The 19,994-nt window shown below is 42.3% G+C and overlaps 2 long non-coding RNA genes across 2 annotated transcripts; one reads left to right on the top strand and one right to left on the bottom strand.

Moving 5' to 3' along the window:
• Positions 1–614: 614 nt before the first annotated feature.
• On the top strand, positions 615–1,810 carry LOC128588209 (uncharacterized). Its single transcript, XR_008380732.1, has 3 exons — positions 615–660; positions 900–992; positions 1,273–1,810. It is a non-coding gene; the product is annotated as an uncharacterized LOC128588209 (long non-coding RNA).
• A 179-nt stretch (positions 1,811–1,989) lies between these two features.
• LOC128588210 (uncharacterized) lies at positions 1,990–19,537 on the bottom strand. Its single transcript, XR_008380733.1, has 2 exons — positions 19,419–19,537; positions 1,990–3,165 (listed from the first exon to the last, which is right to left on the bottom strand). It is a non-coding gene; the product is annotated as an uncharacterized LOC128588210 (long non-coding RNA).
• Between the last annotated feature and the right edge of the window lie 457 nt (positions 19,538–19,994).

Here is a 19,994-nt window from a genome sequence, read left to right as displayed (position 1 = left end):
AACAAGGGCAAGAATTAAAAAAGAAGAAAGTGAATCCAATGTAAGACCAGTAAAGAAAAAAAAACTTGCAAACTTGCAAAAATATGTGTAATAAACTATTGTTAACAACTGGAAGAATGTTGAGCAGCAAGAAATTCATAGCCCAAGTTTACTGCATGGGGGTGGGGTGGGGTGATGACATGGAGAACATTTGTGTGAGAAGGAGCCAGGGTAATACTATGAACAAAATGGGGGCCTGGGCTTGTGCTGTGCAAACAGCCCTTCCTGGCTCATGCTCTGAATATCTGCTCCAGGCCTGCCTTTGTGGGTCACCATCCAGTGGAAGCAGAGCTACAAATCTGTGTCCCTTCTACAGCCAGTATATGTTTTTCATTAACAGAGTCCAGGTGTCCTGGCAAACCTCTCACCCACACAGGATGCCTCAAATCTGCTATGACAGAAGCAGCAACTGTGTTGTCCTGGGGTTTTCCTTAGTCATTCAAGTGACAAGCAAAAAGTCTCATTGCACAAAGAGACCAATCAGGACACTCAGACCTTCCTGGCTGTACAGTCACACCCACCAGCCTGCTTTATATTTACAAGTGGGGAGGGACCAGCAGTTCTGAGCCCCAGGACAGCCAGCTGGATCACTTCTCACAGGAGTCACAGCACAGAAACTGAGTGAGTCAGTGATCCCTTGAGCTGGGGCAGGAGGGGCTGTGACAGGGCAACAATTGTGGACTGGAGGGGCAGTGATGGGGCAACAATTGAGGCAGGGGTGCCTTGTAGACATGGACACATTGGGGATAGGAAGGGAAAGGAAAAGGGACCCTGGCCTGACAGCAGAGGGGCCTGCAGACACTGAAGCAGGTGTCATAACTGAGACAGATACAGAAGCTGTTACTTTTCTTTCCTCACAGGAGACATGGTTCCAAAGCTGCTCGATTCCGGACTTTGTCTACTTCTATGGCTGGGGCTCGTGGCAATGGTGGGCTCCTTCCATGCCCCACCTGGTAATTTCACCCCAACTCAGTGGTTTCAAATCCAGCATGTAAATATGACCAACCCCCAATGCACTATTGCAATGAGGATAGTTAACAGTTACAGCCAACGATGCAAAAACCGGAATACTTTTCTTAATACAACCTATCCTGATGTAGTCAAGGTTTGTGGTACCCCAAATATAACCTGCCCTACAAGCCCCATGAGAAAAAATTGTCATAATAGTTCAGACCCAGTGTCTTTAACCTATTGTAACCTCACAAGTCAACCAACTCCTGTTGCAAACTGTAGATATTCACAGACGTCGTCAGAGATGTTCTACGTAGTTGCCTGTGACAACAGAAATCCACGGGACTCGCCCCTGTATCCGGTGGTTCCAGTTCACCTGGATGCCATAGTGCCACCGATCCTGGATCAGCATGATGTGCCAAGCCTCGCGCACCAAGCGCCCCATCTAGGAGTCTCTGTGTGTCTACTTTTGCCGCTCTTCTGTCATTTAGTTACGATCTGTTCTAGAGACTTTTTCCTTCCCTGCCCTGAGATTTATGGAAAATAGAGAGATGTGGAGATGAGAGACCGCAGCATGAAACACAGACTTATCCCGCCCCCTGCTTTAGGCCAAGAGCCGAGGCCTCGGCTGCTCTCTAGCAACTGACAAACCCTCTCCTTGACCGCTCTTCAGTCACGCTCCTCTGAACCCCCCTCCACAACTAGGTCCTCGCCGTGGGCTTCAGGGTCCTTCCTCTTAGAGTCTGGTTTTAACACGAATCCTCCTAACTCAGCCTGTAATGAATCTCCCCACCACCCCCGCCCACCATAGCTGACCAAATTCCTCATCCCCTGCCGTCCCCCATGGGATATCAAATCACCATGACCTGCCGCCAAACAAGCACACACAAAAAAATCTCCCTGAGTCCATTTAGCCAGGATCCCACCAGCCCTGATATGGCTCTATGGTAACTTTCCATCCACCAACCCAACCCCACACACCAACCTGGACTGTTCTGGTCGTATTTCAGTGCTGAGCCCAGTTTGACACCAAAGTCTCATTTACTGTATTGCAGTAATTCCTGAGTCAATCTTGTCCTGAGGCTTTATCTGCCACCGAGCTCTGGTTTTCTGTGATGTTATTTCCATCCCAGGAGGTATAGGGGCCCCACAGAAAAAGCAGAAAATGAACATATGTGGTGCTGGGAGAACTAGATATCCACATGTAAAAAAATGAAACTGGATCCACACCTTTCTCCACTCACAAAAATTGATTCAAGATGGATAAAACACCTAAATCTAAGGCATGAAACAATAAAAATCCTCAAAGAAAGTGTGAGGAAAACACTTGAAGCTATTGGCCTGGGGAGAGACTTTATGAAGAGGACTTCGGTGGCAATTGGAACAACAACAAAAATAAACAAATGGGACTTAATTAAACTGAAAAGCTTCTGTACAGTTAAGGAGACAGCAATTAAAGCAAATAGACAACCTACACAATGGGAAAGGATATTTGCATATTTTGAATCAGACAAAATCTTGATAACTAGGACCTACAGAGAATTCAAATTAATCAACATAAAAAGAGCCAACAATCCCTTAAATCAATGAGCAAGAGACGTGAATAGAACCTTCTCTAAAGAAGACAGATAAATGACTAGCACACATATGAAAAAAAGCTCATCGTCCCTAATTATTAGAGAAATGCAAATCAAAATCACCCTGAGATATCATCTAACCCCAGCAACAATGGCCCACATCACAAAATCTCAACACTGCGGATGCTGGTGTGGATGTGGAGAGAAGGGAAAACTTTTACACTGCTGGTGGGACTGCAAACTAATACAAACTTTTTGTAAGAAAGTATGGAGAACCCTCAAAGAACTCAAGCTAGACCTCCCATTTGATCCTGTAATCGCATTACTGGCATCTACCCAGAAGGACATTTACCATAAGGACACATGTACTAGACTGTTTATTGCAGCTCAATTTACAACCCCCAAAATGTGAAAACAGCCTATGTACCCAATTCTGATATGAGGATAATTACTGACCTAGTACACGATGGGGGTTGGGGGAAGGGGAGAACAGACAGAGGGAAGGAAGGAGAGGGTGGGGGGCACAGTGTGTGGTACCTTTTGAGGGGAGGACACAATTATAAGAGGGTCTTTATCTAACAAATGCAATCAATATAACCTGGTTCTTTGTACCCTCAATGAATCCCCAACAATTAAAAAAAATTAACTTTTTAAGAGTAAAAGAAAAAAGAACATATTTGATTATGTCTGATTTATGAATCATAAATATTGTTATAGACTTGACCTTTAAGTTACATAATGTTTTTAAAAAGGAAAAAAAATAGGAATGCTATACATATAGTGAAGCCAAAAGAAAAAAAGGAAAAGTTTAGCTTCAGAGATATTTATTTAAATGAGTGAAACAAATTTCCATTTATTAGTAATTTTTATTAGGGATGGATCCAGAATTTGAGTCAAATGTAAAATGAGGTAAATAATTCAGGCTGCAATATGGGCAGATTTTAGCACTACTGGGGAAGAAGTGGCCGTCTTTCCCCACATCTTCCATGTCCTGGGGCAGGTGGCCACCTGGTGGGAACAGGAGGGAAGAGGACACGGAAGTGGGAGCGCTCACCAAGGCCAGTGGGCTTCTGCCCACTCTGCCTTTATAGCTGTCCCCAGTGGTAAGCCATCCATTCATTCATCACCTGTCAGGAAGGTCACAGACTCCAGGATAAAGGATTTGTAGACAACTGATGGATGATGAGGGCCCCTGCTCTGCCTCCATTACAGGACTAAACTTAGGAATCCCTGAGAAACAGGAAGACAAAGCCCCTTGCCAGCTGTGGACAGATGCAGCATGCAAATGAATGTTCTGGTGACAGAGTGGGTCTTTCTGGAGTGCCTCACTCATAATATAATAGGGGGAGGTGCCAGTTCATCACATCTGCACCCTTTGAATCTCCACATTCTACTGGGATAATGACACAGCCCAGCACACAGAAATCAGTCTGAGATTCCTGATTTCCATTTTTCTGTTCCTCTTCCAGGTCCTCAGAAACAGCAATTTCCTTTCTTCCCACCACTCCATAATGTCAACTGATACGTCTTGCTCTTGTTAGTACCACAAACAGCAGTTATATTTCAGCCTCTCCTTCAGAGGAGCCATTGGAGATTTTGTCTCTCCTGGGCACAAGGTGGTAGGAGATTGAAGATTCATGAGCTTTCATGGGGCCCAGGCTATTGTGGCTCATGCCTATAATCCCAGCACTTGGAAGGCCGAGGCAGGTTGATTGACTGAGCTCACAGGGTAGAGACCAGCCTGAGCCAGAGCGAGACCTCATCTCTAAAAACAGCCAGGTGTTGTGACAGGCACCTGTAGTCTCAGCTACTTGGGAGGCTGAGGCAAGACAATCACTTAAGCCCAGGAGTTTGACATTGCTGTGAGCTATGATGCCACGGCACTGTACTGAGGGTGACGAAATGAGACTCTGTCTCAAAAACAAAACAAAACAAAAAAGAAAAAAAAGAGCTTTCACAGGAACACCAGATTTAGGGAATTCCCGTGCTCAATTGTATTAACTAACTTTAGGTAAAATAGGAAGCAGCATGAAGTGAGCTCACTCTTCCAACGAGCTTGCAGGAACAGAAGGAAGAGATGAGACAATGCAACGCTGGAGAGAGGTGACCCCCTCTCTTTTATTTCTGTCTTGTGAAGAAAGATGGAGTGAACCCCCATCACCTGAGTTACCTGATCATGAGTTTCCTCCCAGTCAGGGATCCCACATCCCTAACACCTTAGGATAGAGGGGTCAACCACCGTCCCTGCATCCTCTCCACATTGAAGATAATATCCTAATTCCCCCTGCTATCATTCATTCATTTCACTCATTCATTCCTCCAGCAGACATCCCCTGAGCAGACACTGTGTTCCTGGTGCAATTTTAAGAGGGTGACGGGGCTACGGAACTAAGAATCTCCACATTCTGCTGGGATAAGAGTAAAAGTACAAAATTGTGTTAATGTCAGGAGGACAATGACACATCCCAGCACACAGAAAATTACACAGAGCAGTACAGTTTGGAGGTGCTGGGTGGGGTGTGTCATGAGAACGACATGGCAGCGTGTAACCAGAAAGTCCCAGTGTAGGGAACAAAGTCTCAACAAGATGAGCAGCAGCTTGTCATGCAGACACCAGGGGAGACTCATCCCAGCACAGACAGACACAGAGACAGACTTCAAAGGTCCTAAAATTACTCAGAGAGCTTAGCACGCAAGGTGGGGAGCTCCACATAGAGCGGAACCTCCTGGCCACTTGTAGATGCAGCATGAAAACAGCCAGGGAGATGGGCGGGGCGGGTACCTACACCTAGTTACTGGCTGTGCGGAGGGGGACGCAGCCGTCTCCTTCACATCCCAATTTTCTGACACCACAGTGTTCAACGTAAACTGAGGAACAATAAAACTTTAAAGCATTTATATGAGCAAGAAGCAATTTATGAATTGGGAAACACAAACCAAAAGAGGTTTAATGTTCTCATGACTAGCAACAGAGGCAAGTATCCACTGGGAAAACATGGAAGCCAAAAAGTTGATTGATTGCAAAATCAAAATTGCCTTTTTTAGTTCATCATGTCAGAAAGTCTCTAGTTACATAATCATGTATTAGTAGCTGGTTATGATTGGCTGAGGTTAAGTTTCATTTCTTTACCAAAACTGATCCAAGTTAAGTTTCGTATAACTTTGCAATTTAAGCAAGTATGAGTCTTTTTTTTTTTTTTTTTTTTGCTCAGGAATTTTTCAAGCCTGGACTCTTGCTTGAACACTAATGATCAGGTCACCCTTGTCTCTCTAATTATACGTGGGTCACTATGAAGCTACTGAGATACAAAAATCAAAGAACATAAAATCCACCTGAAAGGAAGCAAATGCAGCCCTCCCAGCAACACCAATAAGCTGAGCACGTTGAAACTTGCACAGGTGAATCAGAAAGGACACTGTTAAGTGAGTTCCTTAGTAGTCTGTCTGAAAATATTGTCAATAGCCTACGTATATAAGGACATTAACATTAAAATTGTTGCATTTCCAGATGACAGGAAGAGGGAAAGGTAGTAAAAAGTTGTGTGGATTCATTTTGTTAGAAGTTTGTATAATATCATTTAGGGTCTAATTCTACTTTCTAGCCTAGAAGTTAACCAGAGATTTCACCCCTCCTAGCAGATAGGCCCTGCCCCCTGAAATTTACTTTCCACTTCTGTACGATTTTATACACCATCTCCTATGCCTAGAATGTTCACCTCCTGCCTAGTCCCTGAACACCCCTGCTTATCCTTAGGGCCGGTTCCCGTGGCTCTTCCTTCTGGAAGCCTGTTTTGTCCCACTGAGCCAAGTGACTTCCTTCATCCTCAGTGCTCATAAAACCACGTTCACACAAGCAGTATCACCTCTGTCACACTGTAATAAAATTAAGTGTCTACACTTATTTTCTGTTTTCTCTAGGGACCAACACAGAGTGTGTTCCATGTATCAAATTGTACATCATGACCTTTATACTTTCAAAAGTACAATGCCCTGTCCTTAATTTGTTTGTTTGTTTTGTTTTGTTTTTAGAATTAAAGGTGGGAGCTCAGGGATCCATTGCCCATTTGCAGGATTTTGGCAATGGCCCAGAGTGTTTGCTCCACTCTGATTTTATTGAAGTCTATTTGCCCAGACGGTAAAATGAGGGAGGGAACAAAGACGCTAACAGTTTCTCTGATTGGTTATTATTATGGACTTTAAGGATAGCCTTTAGAAATCTGAAATCTGAGCCTGTATTGGGAGAGCCTCCTGCTTGAGCTCACACTCACAGACCTAGGGAGGTGTTAAACTCCACTAGTTCTCTGTGGAGTAACCACCACCGGCATTAATCTCCTCTGAGGAATCAGTGGGAGAGAGGCATTTTCCTCCCATCACCACCACAGAGGATTTTTCTTTGCAATAAGGAATATAAGTTCTTCTGCCAATATCTCAGGGCTCGAGCTACTCTCTTGGTCTCTGTCCCCAGCAAATGAGTATCTGCTTTGCCTGTTTAATGGGCAGGAAACGTCCTAGAAGATGTATCTTTTGCTAGGACTTGCCATAGTCTCTTCTATGGGCATTATTTTCCTTAGAGAGCTCACAGACCCAGCAGGGTGTTTGTAAGCTGTATCCCCAACAGGCTAGAATTTCAGAAAAGGCCAGAAGCTTGCTAGCAATGGCTAGCTTAAATGTAAACTAACTGACTTTTCTTTGTTCTGACTCACTCAGCTTACTTTTTAATTTTCCTCTTTTTCTGGGGGTGCTTTCCCTTGTCAAGAATGGGGTCTTTGGTCCCCATTCCCTCTGCATCTCCCCTTTTTTATTTTTATTTTTCAAAATAACAAGGGCCATCCTTGATCCATCGTGATGGTTAGTTTCTCCTCGGAGGCTTCTGATGAGAGTATGCCAGCCTTTTTCTTTTTCTTGGCAGTCTTCTGCTCTTTGTGATTCAGGTTCATGATTGAACTTAATAAATCTTGATGGAACCCAGACAAAATCAGAGTTATCTCCTGTGGAAATACAAACAAAGCCTCTTCCCCATAAAACAATTTCACCTTTTTTCCATTGCTGAGTTCTCACGTCTTTCTACCATACCAAAGATTTTTCCTTTGGCGTCATTTGTTTCCCCATGAAATGCTGCTCTGCAGCTGTATATGGCTGTGTTTGGGGGTAATTTAAGAAATTTAAAGTAAAAAGTACTTTATTTAATTGTATTTGTAGGGAGTTACATAATTCTTCATTCCTATCTCCCCCTTTTTTTGTTTTGTTTAGCTGGCCTGAGCCAGGTTGGAATCCACCACCCTTGGTGTATGTGGCTGGCACTATAACCACTGTGCTACCAAGCACTGAGCCTCTCCCCCTTTTTTTGTTTGTTTTTTTTGTTTTTGTAACTGATCTTTTAGGGTTCTATTAGCTCTAATTGGTGGGAATACCTAAGGATGGATGAATCCAATTTATATCACCTAATAATTTTGTTTTTTTATTATTTTTTTTTTTTGTAGAGACAGAGTCTCACTTTATGGCCCTTGGTAGAGTGCCGTGGCATCACACAGCTCACAGCAACCTCCAACTCCTGGGCTTAAGCGATTCTCTTGCCTCAGCCTCCCGAGTAGCTGGGACTACAGGCGCCCGCCACAAAGCCCGGCTATTTTTTGGTTGCAGTTTGGCAGGGGCCGGGTTTGAACCCGCCACCCTCGGTATATGGGGCTGGCACCTTACGGACTGAGCCACAGGCACCGCCCATCACCTAATAATTTTTGAAAATCATTAAGAGTGTTAAGTTTGGGGCAGCACCTGTTGCTCAGTGAATAGGGCATTGGCCCCATATACTGAGGGTGGTGGGTTCAAACCCGGCCCCAGCCAAACTGCAACAAAAAAAAATAGCCAGGTGTTGTGGCGGGCACCTGTAGTCCCAGCTACTCAGGAGGCTGAGGCAAGAGACTCACCTAAGCCCAAGAGCTGTGACACCACAGCACTCTACCGAGGATGATAAAGTGAGACTATGTCTCTAAATAAATAAATAGAGTGTTAAGTTTGTTTTTCCTAATTTCTACTTTTTGAGGCTTTATAAAATCATCTTTAAGCCTCATTCCAAGATATTGATACAGAGAGGCAGTCTGAATTTTATCACTAACACTAATTAATCCTGCCTGGGTGATGGCTGTGTGTTAAGTCCTCAAAACATCCAATTAACTTAGAGCAAGTAGGTGCAGCACAAAGGATGTCATCCATATAGTGAATAATATAATATAACACTGCTGTCTGATAGGGGCAAGAATGTGACCCACATATAGTTGACAAATAGTAGGGCTACTGAGCATCCCCTGGGGGAGTAATTTCCACTGATACCTTACTGCTGGTTCCCGATTATTTATTTTGGGAATAGTGAAAGCAAACTTTTCACAATCAGAAGTAGCCAAAGGAATAATAAAGAAACAATCTTTTAAACTTATTATTATTAAAGGCCAGTGTTTAGGTATCATTGCCAGAGAAGGTAATACAGGTTGTAATGCCCTCATGGGTTGAATAATAGCATTAATGGCTTTCAAGTCTATAAGCATACTGCCATTTGCCTGATTTCTTTTGAATGACAAAAACAGGTGTGTTCCATGGAGACAAAGAAGATTTAATATGACCAGCTTCAAGCTGTTCTTTTACCAAGATTTCCAAAGCCTCCAGCTTAAGTTTTGGTAGCAGCCACTGCTCCACCCAAATAGGGATCTTGGTTTTCCAATTCAAAGGAATGGGTGCAAGAGGCTTAGCAGTGATCACTCCTATAAAGGGTACCCCAAACCTCTTTAGTTAATGTTACTTTGGGGAGTACTTCCTAAACCTTTTCCTGGTATAAATCCCTTTTTTTTTTTTTTGCATTATGTGTTGACTCTGAGGACTGTAATTTGCAGGAGGAAAGGAAATTTCTGTGCCCAATTATTAAAGTAAGTCTCAGCCCCATAAGTTAATTGGAATGGGCACAATCATAGGCTTAATGGTAACTTTCTGTCCTTCAAGGCCTTCACAATTTAAAATCATGGCACTTTGAGAGACTTTGTCAGGCGTGCCGACTCCTGTTAATCCAATTTGAGGAGTTTGGATGGGCCAGTGTAAAGGCCATTGTTTATCTGAGATAACAGAAATGTCTGCTCCAGTATCTATAATGCCTGAGAAAGGCTTTCCATTGATAGTGATTATACATAAAGGTCTTCCTTCTGTAATTTGTTCTGTCCAGTAAGTGGCCTTACTGGTTGGGTCGGTACTTCCAAACCCACCAGATGGCTTCTGATTAGAAGTTCTGGTTTTCTAAGGGAGGAGTAATAATTGAGCTATGTGGTCTCCTGCCTTAGCTTGTCAGGGAACATTTGAACTGATTATAATCTGAATCTCTCCCTCATACTCTCAGTCAATAACTCCTGTATGAATTTGAACACCTTTCAATGTAAGGCTTGATCTTCCTAATAAAAGTCCTACAACCCCAGAAGGAAGGGGCCCAGAAACCCCTCTTGGTACTTTAAGGGGAGGTCCCACTGGTAATAAAGAAATGTCTATAGTGCTGCATAAGTCAATGCCAGGACTGCCTATTGTGACAGGGGACAGCTGTGATACTGTGACCTGCTGATTTGTTGATTGATATCTGGGAATATTATCATTGGAGGGTTTTGTTGAAGGACAAAACTCTGGAGCAGAAATGGCCCATTTTGTGTCAGGGCTTGAGCCTGGCCCCACATTCAGTTTCCCTGAACCGGAATGAGAGGATTGCCTTCAATATCAAATTTGGACTGACATAAATTTTTCCAAAGTTTTCCCTTCTTACATCTAGACCACACGATAGATGGTTCTTTCTGCTTAGCTGAATCAACTCCCTTTTCCTTGAAAGAGGAATGTTGACAGAAAGTCTGTCTCTTCTTGGAGGAACTTTATTTTTATTGGCCTTATGGTGGCCTGGCATTCAGCATTCACAGTTTTGTATGCCATGAGTTCCACAATCATCTTCCTTCCTGCCTCATCGTGCATGGCCTTTTTCAGCCGCATCTTGTAGACATGCTATGATATCTGGGTAAGGCTCATTGATCTTCTGTCTCACTGTTGTAAAGGACAGACAGGTTTCTTTCTCACTTTGGATCTTGCTCCAGGCTTCTAAGCAACACTGGCGTAGTTGCTTAATGGCCTCAAAGGTCATTTCAGCTTGATGGTTAACATTAAATTCTCCAGTTCCTAATAGTTCATCCTCTGTAATTGGGATATTTCTCTGTCTGTTATTATGAGCTGTGATTTGCACAGCATCTGACCACAAAGTACGGAATTCTAGAAATTGAGATTTGCTCAAGTTAGTTCTTGCCAAAGTTTCCCAATCATAAGGTATGAGTCTTTGATCTTTGGTTATAGATTTTAAAGAATTCTGAACAAAAGGAGAGTTGGCACCATATTGTGACACTGCAGCTTTAAGATCTTTTAAAAATTTAAAGGAGAAGGAGAAGGCTTCCCACTGTGCCCATGGGGAGGGCACTTCTGGTCCCTCCTGATCATCAGACACTGGGTCAGGGGGTATTAAAATAACTGCATAATTTCATGCTTCCTCTTCTCCTCAAGTCCTTGCTTCCATTATGCCATGGATAATGCAAGTATCCATGAGTGGGTGGGTTCTTGACTTGGGCTGAGAAAGTTGTTTAGTGGCATGAGGATCCTTTCTGGACTTACTATTATGTTTAGTAGAGATGTCTCCAGGGACTGGCTAGTACTGAGTGCCTGGAGACCAGTGCCTTGAAGATATAGCAAACTTCATTGTTTGCAGCTTTGCAGGCTGTGGCTGCCGTGGCGATGCAAAGTCTTCTGAAAGGGAGGGGCAGATGGTCCTGTAGTATCAAAATCTATGAGTGACTCTGCAGACAGGAGAACTGACTCCTGTAAACTTTCTCCAACATCCTGGACTGAAATATCACTAAAAGAATCTTCTGAGGTTTCTAGATTTTCATGAGATCTATTTAATGATTCTGGCAAGGTGAGCAATTCCTCAGTACAAGATGATGGCAGGAACAGTGCATGAATAACAGCCTAAACTGACCAAGTTGGGAGAAAATAACGCAATTTATGAGTTTTAAGGAGCTCTCTGCCTACCCTTTCCCAATCAGGAAAACTGATGTTTAAAACTCCCTCTGTTATAAACCAGGGACAGAAATTTGAGAGCATGTCAAACAGAGAATACAAAGTCTCCAAACTGACAGAGACTCCCTCCCTCCTTTCTTCAAAATCCAGCATACTAGTTCCAAATTAGGGGAGAAGAAAGACCCAGAATTTCCCATTATTACCTTGAAAATGCTTCTGTATGCTTTGGGGGACTTACCAAAACTAAGAAGATTCTCTTCAGGAATCGACTGCTGAAAATAAATTTTCCCCACAAATGTCGCTCAGGCAAACTTCAGAATCCACAGGAACCTGTTGAACACCAAACGTCATTGGGCTCCAAGTGTCGAGGTCCCACCCTGACAGCAGGGTCCGCTAAGACCCGTGGAAACCAGCAGCAATCAGCAAAGATAAGAAAATTCATCTCTGGGAGTCGATCGCTGTGAACAAATTTTCCTCGCCTAGACGAAGACAGAAAAGTGTCAGGTCTAGGTTATAATAGAAAGGTACCAGTTAACTCCTGGCTTATTTCTGGACTGTAAGCTTTCCAAAAAATGAAGTAAATCTAGTTCACTCCCAAGATAGATGGGAAAGTACAAATTGATTTCTTGCTTCTAGTTCACTCCCACCTTCTTGCTTGGCTGACTCCCTGAGAAACGAACCAGGAGGTAGGTACAAAATGTCCCCCTTGACTGACCCTTAAACCAGGTGGGGAAAGTATTGAAACTAAGATGTATAAAGGAAAATATTAAAACAAAGATACTTGGCTAACTAACTGCAAAATTCTCCTTCTGAACAATGCTTGCTTGCTACCAACCTGGGTGCACCTGGGAAACCTGTGTGCCAACAAGGATGCAGACCAAACCTTAAAAACCTGACCCCTTAAAGACTTGGTACTGGGCAAGATGGCAGCCAAGTAACAGCTTTCTTGCATCTGGGAACCGTGACTCTGGGGAGATAGAACTCCGGGCATCTCTGGCTGGTGGGATCTGCCTATCATCACCCCTGCGAGGATACAGGGAGTCAGCGAGAGACTTCTGGACCCCAAGAGGAGGACTAAAACAGTGGAAAGCCGGCAAGTGGTCACGTGTGTTCAATCGGTCTAAACCCGCCTGCAACTGTAAGTTCAGTAGCAGTGAGACTGCAAACCAGAAAGGCCTTACCTGTGAACTGTTTTGGTGTCTTTGGACTTGGCACTCAGTTGAACTGCCTTGGGGAGAGCCTGAGCGGGAGTGTGGAGAACTTTGGCCATTGTCTAGGGCCCCAGTCTGAGCCACTAAGCCAGACGGAGCTAATGGTGTTTGGCGGTGGGTCACAGGGAGCCATTGTGAGCGATCTGCCCCAGCAAGCTCTGCCCTCAGGGTCGCAGAGCTAGAATTGGGTGGGAGCTGGTAACCCAGCGACCAAGTAGCCTAAGGGCGGGGTCTGAGACGCCTTGCAGCCCTAACCCTCAGGGGCAGAGTGAGACCAGTTTTGGCACACTGGGTTAGTGGATAGCCACTTCAGCAGTGATTCCAGCAACAAGCACTTTCCTGGGAAAGCTTCTGCTCAGCAAGTGAACAAGTTCAAAGTGCCTTTCAAGTGGGCTGAAGAGAGATTTAGGGTGTCTAAATCTCAAACCTGCTGGGGTTTGAGAAATCAGCACCCTCCAGTTGTATCAGAACTGTGATTAACATCTCATACCCCAGAAGACCACGTGTTGCCCAGACAATATTCAATAACATATACATACTGCTTTGTTTTTGGTTGTGTTTTTTTTTTTTTTTTGGTTTGGTTTTTTTTTTTTGTTTATTTTGATGTTGTTGATGTTGTTTTGTTCTATAGTTCAACCTTTTCCATATAGATCCTTTTTCTTTCTCAATTTTTCTAGTTGAATTAAAATTTCCCATTGCTGTCTTTTTCAATAATTAGAACTTCATTTTTGCTAGTGTTTCTACTGCTATTATTCAGTTTTTCACCCAATTTTTATCCCATAAAGTTTTCTGTTTGCTTGTTTTGGTTTGATTTATAGCATTTTTGTCTTTCCTCTCTACTGGGTGGAGGTGGGGTACTGTGTCTGATCAGGTTAGCAAAGAGCTGCTGACCTCAAGGGAACCACCCAACTGGGCACCCCCAGAAGGTGGGTTTTTTTAAGGTTGTGTCAAAGTACCCTACTGTATACCTATATTGTTCTGTCTCCCTCTTTCTGTGCCTCTCTTCTTTTTGTCAATATTCCTTTTACCCACCCCCTCTCCTTCTCTATTTTTCTTTTTTCTTTTTTTTTTTTTTTTTTTGTAGAGAAAGAGTCTCACTGTACCGCCCTCGGTAGAGTGCCGTGGCGTCACACGGCTCACAGCAACCTCTAACTCTTGGGCTTACGCGATTCTCTTGCCTCAGCCTCCCGAGCAGCTGGGACTACAGGCGCCCGCCACAACGCCCGGCTATTTTTTGGTTGCAGTTTGGCCGGGGCTGGGTTTGAACCCGCCACCCTCGGCATATGGGGCCGGCGCCCTACTCACTGAGCCACAGGCGCCGCCCTTTTCTTTTTTTTCTTATCACTCGGTCCTCCTTTCTTTCATCCCTTTTTTGCTCTTCAACATTCTCACCCCTCTGGTCCTGTAACCCTTAGTCCACAGGCACAAGAACTTGAAGAGCAAGAGGAAGCGAAAGGAAAATTAGGTCAAGGAAACAGATGAAAGAAATCACTCATGAGGAACAAACAGCAGAAAACTCCAGGCAACATGAAGAACCAGTCCAGAACAACCCTGCCAAGGGACCATGAGGTAGCTACTGCAGAGGATTCCACCTATAAAGAAAAGTTAGGAATGACAGAAAGGGAATTTAGAATACACATGATGAAAGCAATGAAGGAAATAATTGAAACAATGAAGGAAACTGCTAATAAAGTGGAAAATAACCAAAAGGAAATCCAAAAACAGAATCAAATAAGAGATGAATGATATGAAGAATATAAAAAAGATATAGCAGAGCTGAAGGAACTGAAACAGTCAATTAGGGAACTTAAAGATGCAATGGAAAGTATCAGCAACAGGTTAGACCATGTAGAAGAGAGAATTTCAGAGGTAGAAGACAAAGTTCTTGAGATAACTCAGATAGTAAAAGAGGCAGAAAAGAAGAGAGAGAAAGTAGAACGTTCACTGTCAGAATGATGGGACTTTATGAAGCGGTCCAACATACGAGTTATAGGAATTCCAGAAGGGGAAGAAGAATGCCCCAGAGGAATGAAAGCAATACTAGAGAATATTATTAAAGAAAATTTCCCAAATAACACCAAAGATTCTGACACACTGCTTTCAGAGGGCTATCGGACCCCAGGTCGCCTCAACTCTAACCGAGCTTCTCCAAGACACATTGTGATGAACCTGTCCAAAGTCAAGACAAAAGAAAAGATTCTGCAAGTTGCCAGGAGTAAGCGCCAGTTGACCTACAGGGGCAAATCCATCAGAGTGACCACAGACTTCTCTAATGAAACTTTCCAAGCAAGAAGACAATGGTCATCTACCTTTAATCTACTTAAACAGAACAATTTCCAGCCCAGAATTCTGTACCCTGCTAAGCTAAGCTTCAAAATTGACGGAGAAATCAAATCATTTACGGATATACAAACATTGAGGAAATTCGCCACAACAAGACCAGCTCTACAGGAAATACTTCAACCTGTTCTGCACACTGACCACCACAATGGATCAGCATCAAAGCAAGAACTCAGAAATTAAAGGACAGAACCTAACCTCCACACTGATGCAAAAGATAAAACTAAGCAGTGGACTCTCACCAAATAAGACGAATAGAATACTACCACACTTATCAATTATCTCAATAAATGTTAATGGCTTGAATTCCCCACTGAAGAGACATAGATTGGCTGACTGGATTAGAAAACACAAGCCATCTATTTGCTGTCTGCAAGAAACACATCTGGCTGCAAAAGACAAAGCTCCGAGTCAAGGGTTGGAAGACAATTTTTCAGGCAAATGGAATTCAGAAGAAAAGAGGAGTTGCAATCTTATTTTCAGATACATGTGGATTTAAAGCAACTAAAGTCAAAAAAGACAAAGATGGTCACTTTATATTGGTCAAGGGAAAAATACAACAAGAAGACATTTCAATTCTAAATATCTATGCACCCAATTTAAATGCTCCCAGATTCTTGAAACAGACCTTACTCAGTCTGAGCAATATGATATCTGATAATACCATCATAACAGGGGACTTTAACACTCCTCTTACAGAGCTGGACAGATCCTCTAAACAGAAAATAAACAAAGATATAAGAGATTTAAATGAGACCCTAGAACAACTGTGCTTGACAGACGCATATAGAACACTCCACCCCAAAGATAAAGAATATACATTCTTCTCATCACCCCATGGAACATTCTCCAAAATTGATCATATCCTGGGACACAAAACAAATATCAACAGAATCAAAAGAATTGAAATTTTACCTTGTATCTTCTCAGACCATAAGGCACTAAAGGTGGAACTCAACTCTAACAAAAATGCTCGACCCCACCCAAAGACATGGAAATCAAACAATCTTCTGTTGAATAACAGATGGGTGCAGGAAGAAATAAAACAGGAAATCATTAACTTCCTTGAGCATAACAACAACGAAGACACAAGCTACCAAAACCTGTGGGATACTGCAAAAGCAGTTTTGAGAGGAAAATTCATCGCTTTAGACGCCTACATTTGAAAAACAGAAAGAGAGCACATCAACAATCTCACAAGAGATCTTATGGAATTGGAAAAAGAAGAACAATCTAAGCCTAAACTCAGTAGAAGAAAAGAAATATCCAAAATCAAATCAGAGATCAATGAAATTGAAAACAAAAGAATCATTCAGAAAATTAATGAAACAAGGAGTTGGTTTTTTGAAAAAATAAATAAAATAGATAAACCATTGGCCAGACTAACGAGGAATAGAAAAGTAAAATCTCTAGTAACCTCAATCAGAAATGATAAAGGGGAAATAACAACTGATCCCACAGAGATAAAAGAGATGATCTCTGAATACTACCAGAAACTCTATGCCCAGAAATTTGACAATGTGAAGGAAATGGATTAATATTTGGAATCACACCCTCTCCCTAGACTCAGCCAGGAAGAAATAGAGCTCCTGAACAGACCAATTTCAAGCACTGAGATCAAAGAAACAATAAAAAATCTTCCAACCAAAAAATGCCCTGGTCCAGATGGCTTCACACCAGAATTCTATCAAACCTTCAAGGAAGAGCTTATTCCTGTACTGCAGAAATTATTCCAAAAAATTCAGGAAGAAGGAATCTTCCCCAACACATTCTATGAAGCAAACATCACCCTGATACCAAAACCAGGAAAAGACCCAAACAAAAAGGAGAATTTCAGACCAATCTCAGTCATGAATATAGATGCAAAAATCCTCAACAAAATCCTAGCCAATAGATTACAGCTTATCATCAAAAAAGTCATTCATCATGATCAAGTAGGCTTCATCCCAGGGATGCAAGGCTGGTTTAACATACGCAAGTCCATAAACGTTATCCACCATATTAACAGAGGCAAAAATAAAGATCACATGATCCTCTCAATAGATGCAGAAAAAGCATTTGATAAAATCCAGCATCCTTTTCTAATTAGAACACTGAAGAGTATAGGCATAGGTGGCATATTTCTAAAACTGATTGAAGCTATCTATGACAAACCCACAGCCAATATTTTACTGAATGGAGTAAAACTCAAAGCTTTTCCTCTTAGAACTGGAACCAGACAAGGTTGTCCTCTGTCACCTTTACTATTCAACGTAGTGCTGGAAGTTCTAGCCAATACAATTAGGCAAGACAAGGAAATAAAGGGAATCCAAATGGGAGCAGAGGAGGTCAAACTCTCCCTCTTTGCTGACGACATGATCTTATACTTAGAGAACCCCAAAGACTCAATCACAAGACTCCTAGAAGTCATCAAAAAATACAGTAATTTTTCAGGATATAAAATCAATGTCCACAAGTCAGTAGCCTTTGTGTACACCAATAACAGTCAAGACGAGAAGCTAATTAAGGACACAACTCCCTTCACCATAGTCTCAAAGAAAATGAAATACCTAGGAATATACCTAACGAAGGAGGTGAAGGACCTCTATAAAGAAAACTATGAAATCCTCAGAAAGGAAATAGCAGAGGATATTAACAAATGGAAGAACATACCATGCTCATGGATGGGAAGAATCAACATTGTTAAAATGTCTATACTTCCCAAAGCAATCTACCTATTCAATGCCATTCCTATCAAAATACCAACATCGTACTTTCAAGATTTGGAAAAAATGATTCTGCGATTTGTATGGAACCGGAAAAAACCCCGTATACCTAAGGCAGTTCTCTGTAACAAAAATAAAGCTGGGGGCATCAGCATACCAGATTTTAGTCTGTACTACAAAGCCATAGTGCTCAAGACAGCATGGTACTGGCACAAAAACAGAGACATAGACACTTGGAATAGAATTGAAAACCAAGAAATGAAACTAACATCTTACAACCACCTAATCTTTGATAAACCAAACAAGAACATGCTTTGGAGGAAAGACTCCCTATTCAATAAATGGTGTTGGGAGAACTGGATGTCTACATGTAAAAGACTGAAACTGTCTTTTACACACCTTTCCCCACTCACAAAAATTGATTCAAGATGGATAAAGGACTTAAATTTAAGGCATGAAACAATAAAAATCCTCCAAGAAAGCATAGGAAAAACACTGGAAATATTGGCCTGGGGAAAGACTTCATGAAGAAGACTGCCATGGCAATTGCAACAACAACAAAAATAAACAAATGGGACTTCATTAAACTGAAAAGCTTCTGTACAGCTAAGGAGACAATAACCAAAGCAAAGACACGACCTACACAATGGGAAAGGATATTTGCATATTTTCAATCAGACAAAAGCTTGATAACTAGGATCTATAGAGAACTCAAATTAATCCACATGAAAAAAGCCAACAATCCCATATATCAATGGGCAAGAGACATAAATAGAACTTTCTCTAAAGATGATGGACGAATTGCTAACAAACACATGAAAAAATGTTCATCATCTCTATATATTAGAGAAATGCAAATCAAAACAACCCTGAGATATCATCTAACCCCAGTGAGAATGGCCCACATCACAAAATCTCAAAACTGCAGATGATGGCGTGGAGGTGGAGAGAAGGGAACACTTTTACACCGCTGGTGGGACTGCAAACTAGTACAACCTTTTTGGAAGGAAGTATGGAGAAACCTCAAAGCACTCAACCTAGACCTCCCATTTGATCCTGCAATCCCATTACTGGGCATCTACCCAGAAGGAAAAAAATCCTTCTATCATAAGGACACTTGTACTAGACTGTTTATTGCAGCTCAATTTACAATCGCCAAAATGTGGAAACAGCCTAAATGCCCACCAACCCAGGAATGGATTAACAAGCTGTGGTATATGTATACTATGGAATACTATTCAGCCATTAAAAAAAATGGAGACTTTACATCCTTCGTATTAACCTGGATGGACGTGGAAGACATTATTCTTAGTAAAGCATCACAAGAATGGAGAAGCATGAATCCTATGTACTCAATTTTGATATGAGGACAATTAATGACAATTAAGGTTATGGGGGGGGAGAGGAAAAGCAGAAAGAGGGACGGAGGGAGGGGGTGGGGCCTTGGTGTGTGTCACACTTTATGGGGGCAAGACATGATTGCAAGAGGGACTTTACCTAACAATTGCAATCAGTGTAACCTGGCTTATTGTACCCTCAATGAATCCCCAACAATAAAAAAAAAAAAAAAAAGACTTGGTACTGCTCTCAGAAACCCCATGTTGGGACATGGAGGCAGTCGCCAGCCAGCTTTTAAATAAAGGACTATTCTGTGAATTTGGCTCATTTGCAGTGTGGTCTGTGTGGGACTCCTGAACACAACATGTCACTCAGGAGAACTTCAGAATCCACAGGAACCCATTGGACACCAAATGTCAGTGGGCTCCAAGTGTCAAGGTCCTGCCCCGGAAGCAAGGCACGCTAAGACCTGTGGAAACCAGTGGTGATCAGCTAAAGAAATAGAGAGTTAGAAACGACAGTAAGAAAAGAGACATGAGACCTAGAGTAGAATTAAAGGTGGGAGCTCAGGGGTCCATTGCCCATTTGTGGGATTCTGGCAATGGGCTAAATTTTGGTTTTTGAATACAGACTTATTTTCCTGTTAACATCACAAAATGAAATTTACTAGGAAGCTGGATGGCGGCTCCACAACACAATTTTTTGCAGAAGACAGCACAAGCAGAAACGAAGCAAGAAAACGCAGTGCTGCTTTGCAT

The sequence above is a fragment of the Nycticebus coucang genome, chromosome 6 (genome assembly GCF_027406575.1).
Source record: "Nycticebus coucang isolate mNycCou1 chromosome 6, mNycCou1.pri, whole genome shotgun sequence".
NCBI classification, from domain to species: domain Eukaryota; kingdom Metazoa; phylum Chordata; class Mammalia; order Primates; family Lorisidae; genus Nycticebus; species Nycticebus coucang.
The sequence above is the reverse complement of the archived record's forward strand: the minus strand, read 5'-3'. Positions and strand labels throughout refer to the sequence as shown.